Source organism: Trachymyrmex cornetzi, unplaced genomic scaffold (genome assembly GCF_001594075.2).
Source record: "Trachymyrmex cornetzi isolate Tcor2-1 unplaced genomic scaffold, Tcor1.1 scaffold235, whole genome shotgun sequence".
Lineage (NCBI taxonomy): Eukaryota > Metazoa > Arthropoda > Insecta > Hymenoptera > Formicidae > Trachymyrmex > Trachymyrmex cornetzi.
Genome location: NW_017297008.1, coordinates 1,920 through 6,152, shown reverse-complemented (window position 1 = coordinate 6,152; position 4,233 = coordinate 1,920). Strand labels below are relative to the sequence as shown.

The window sequence follows — 4,233 nt, the reverse complement described above, 5'->3', positions numbered from 1 at the left end:
CGTCTCGTAAATGTTCTCGCATTCTATACGGTAAATGAGACTGTCCGTGTCGGTGTACATGATTTTGCATTTGTCACGAAACAGTGGTAACATGTAGTCGTAGTGAAATTCATACAAGCAGACTTTCGATATGTCGAGTATACACATACCAACGTAAATCGGCTTGTTGAACTTCACCTCGAGTTTACGCAGTTCGACGGCGATTAAATATTCCGCAAAGACGCTACGGCTGTGGAAATTCGGTTTTGCGATCATTGCCTCCGCGCCGTACCGTCCGTCCCATTTTGTTAATAATTTTACGTCGACGTGATTGCGCACATTCTCCATAGTCTTGCCAAATACCGCGTTGTTCATTAATTTGTATAAATTTTTTTCGAAATCGTTTTTCGCGTGAGTTCTGAAATTTGTATTAAGTTCAATATAATCGCGGAGCCATGGAAATTGAGCGAATTGTAGCACCCGATGGATCTTTGTTACGCGAAGACCATGACGAGTACATTGCTGTAAATTGCGATAATGTATAACGTAACGTTTTTTATCATACACAGTCGCTAAAAGTTTATCCTCGTGCTTGCCGGGCGGTTTATCGCGCGTCGGACAGAAAGGTAGGTCAACGTGCTCGTCATGCAGACGCTCCGGATATTCTAAGTCAACCTCGAGAATGTAACCGGTGGGTGAATCCGGAGCGATTGCGCTTACGTCAAAGTTCGCAACATCTTTGACCCATCGAAATTCGGCGTATGGCAATAGTTGACACATCGCCCATCCATACAAATTATTCACGTCATAGTACATCAAGTACGACGACGGTTTCGATGAGTCGTACAAACGCACATACTTGTTATTAGCCTGCGCGTATCTGCCGGAACATTGACTGAGGCCACCGCGTATACCGCGCTCGATGAACATGACCATATCAATGTCGGTGAGCAATTCAAATCTTATGCGCGTATGTTTTAGCATAGCGTTCCACGTGAAACCTGGTAATGTATAATAATGCACGGGATCGAGACCGTAACTCGTGGCACAACTTTCGCGGAAATTTTCGAAAATGTTGGCTAATAACAATACATCGGGTTTCAAGTACAGATCGCTGTACTCGCCGGATGGAGAATCGCTGCCATACGTTCACGGCGTGAGCGTAATAGCCCTCGGATACTGTATCGCCCGATAACGAACTGTAAAATGATTCGCGCGGTGGTAACTCGGTTTCTTCTAATTTTTCGATACAGTCAATGTATTCATATGGAAATACACCTTTACGCGTGAGTAGATCGAAATGTTCCACGCTAAGATTAAAAAATTCTGACCTTGTAATTTTTAATTTGTCTTTATCGAGATACGACGCCAACTTATCGAGGCTTGTACTTAGAAATTTGAAAAAATCAATGAAACTTAATTTTATACAATTTTTCTGAAAATGATTTTCATTTTTGTCTTTGGTGCTATCGACGTGTTTGGTAAATATGTATTTTTCTTTCGTAATCGGTAATACATCTACTTGTCCGTCGTACGCGGTAGCTATTTCTTTAATTATAAAGCGCGCGTCATACCCCGATAAATTATGAAATACAACCGTAATATACAGCGAAGTTTTATAATTTAAATTGCAATTTGAATGCGTGGGACCCCTGTAACGACCGGTTAAATGGCAATGATCGCGGACCCGTGTATCGTCCGGTGCGAACGGTTTCTCACACATATGACAACGCGTCGCGCTACGATATGTCTCCCATTGCTGCTTCGATAATGCCTCCATGGGCATGTTGGCGGATACAATATCTTTTACGTGATGCGTTAAACTTCTGAGTTCCTCGGTGAACCATGCGACGCAATCGTTACCGCGACGAAAACGATATTTCGACAACGTGTCATCGTACGAGCAACGCACGCAGTAGCCCACACTACATACCTCATGCTGTTGGTATGTGTACGATGACGCATCTTCTTTATCGGGCTCCATTTTCCGCAGGACGCACTCCAGGTCAGCGTAGGCGACGAACGGCACTCGTTCCTAGTTGCAGTGGTTGCTGAATTCGAGCCACCTGTCGTCCTCACTCGGCAGGCGGATGGCGCAGTCGTTGATTTTCCCACAGTCTATTGTGTGCGACTGCAACCTTTCTCTCGACCCAAAATAATGAAGGCACCTGTAAATAAAAAACAAAAAATTATAACTATTACCATTATTTTTATTAGTAAGATGGAAAATAATATTTTTTTATGTGTGTACTTACCGGTCGCAGAAAAATTTCTTGTGCTCCATTCTTGTGACTTGCGATCTCACGAGACGGGACAAATTCTTGATCCATGCGAAATGGCCAACATTGTCGTCGCGTGGATCTTGCAGGTACAGGAGATTGATATGCTTCTCCTTCTTATCGCTGGTGAGCCATAGAGGAAGGATCTGTTTGTTTTCGATGCCGTAACACGTTGATCGACATCGCGTTTAAACGTTCGAATTTGTTAATGTCTTTGAACGTTATTGGAAATTTGATATCCGCGAGATTTAATACTGTCGTGTAATGCGGATACGATGACTCTCGCCCTACATTTCTTTCTGCGGGATACAGAGCGGCGACTACCGACCACGCGAAGCACGCATTGTCCGTCGTACGCACACTGATCACCGCTCGTTTCGTCGCTATTTCCCGCGGCACTTCGATATGACATCCCGCGCGCATGGGATTTAGTTTATTCACGTTGATAGTCAAATTGAGGATTCGCGACAGCGAACACCCACTGTCGCGTTCCTGGAACTCTTCGAGCGATGTCAACGTAGGCTCGATGACGTGCCGCTCGTACCACTCGCGTATATCGGTGCATCGATGTATCTCATTGTTCTTAGTGTTTATACTCTTAATGGCACGTACATCTTTCGTCGCGAACTCGCCGTTGAACGCTGTGTTCACTTTTACACTACCGTGTCTTTCTACAGCGTGTTTTCTTGCACGCGCTCGAGCACTATTTCTCTCGCGTCTTCCAAAAACCGCCGCGGCTCGATATGATTAAAGTTTATCACCGCGCCCGTCACTATACGGCTCTCGAACGCGGCGTTCATCTCTCTCCAGACGAGAGATTGCTCGTTGCCACTCGCGTGCCCTCCACCACTCGCGTGGCCACCACCAATGTGCACGAATCGTCGCTCCAATTGCGATTTTGCACCCTCGAGTAGCGCGATCCTCGTTACCACGGATTGTCTATGTCCAACGGCGAGACGCGGACGCTTGGCACGATAAAGTTCTTCGAGCCGCTCGATGCACTCGCCGCATCGTTGCAACCACGCGAAGCACTCCACCAAAGTAGCAACCTGGCCGCACTGCTCCAGCAGTTCGAGTTCCACTCGCACATGGTTTTCCATGTCCTTTTTCAGTCTTTAAATCACGTCACACTTTTCCACAGAGCACTTGCAAGTGACTCGGAGGCACGCGTCGCAGCACCGCAACGATTCTAGAATGTCATAACATTCCATCACTTTGTCATTATGTTTGAATGCGAAAATACACTGTTCACACTTACAACATCGATCGTTGCATATATCTAAAAGCAGTTTTTTTGGCGGTACCTCACCGGGAAGAAGTAAATCCGGAAAACATTCAATAATCAGCAGTTCGACACACTTGTCACTACCCGCGGGAATCTTAATGCACTTGCACCCATACGGGATTCAATCTGCGATTATCTTCGCCCAATAGTAATCGTCCTTCACTACATCGACATTTATATTTTTGTGAACGTTTTTAGCTTCTTCTCGTAACCACGTGTACACTCTCTGTCGCGCGAGTAAAGACCAATCAAAAACATGCTCTGTTACAACTTTTCCATGTTTCTCACCACGTATACCTAATTCTCGGTCGCGTAGAAACTGCACCGGCGATATTCGCATACCATTTATGTCTCTCTTTTGCTGATTAACGAGAACGTTCAACACATCTTTTACATCGTCACGGCCTTCCCACATATTTTCCATGTCTCGCTGACGATGTCATTCACAATGCTGTTCAAAAAGTAGTTTTTTAATTTGTGCACTTTGGGCATCTGTTGCGCGGATGTATAGTGTACAGTCGCAGTCTACAGTTTGTGCAAAATCGACCGTTTAACGCATTAACATAATCGGTATTATGCTTCTTTATATAATGCATTCCCACGGTATCGATTCTCTCCAAAAGGATCATGCATTCGGAATAGAGTTAAAGGACCGCCCGATGTCCAGTAATTCTGGATCATACAATGTTT

At 45.0% G+C, this 4,233-nt stretch overlaps 1 pseudogene; it reads right to left on the bottom strand.

Annotated features, from left to right (window-relative positions):
• Window positions 1–2,681, bottom strand: part of LOC108760997 (uncharacterized) — a 13,535-nt pseudogene extending 10,854 nt beyond the window's left edge.
• Window positions 2,682–4,233: the final 1,552 nt, after the last annotated feature.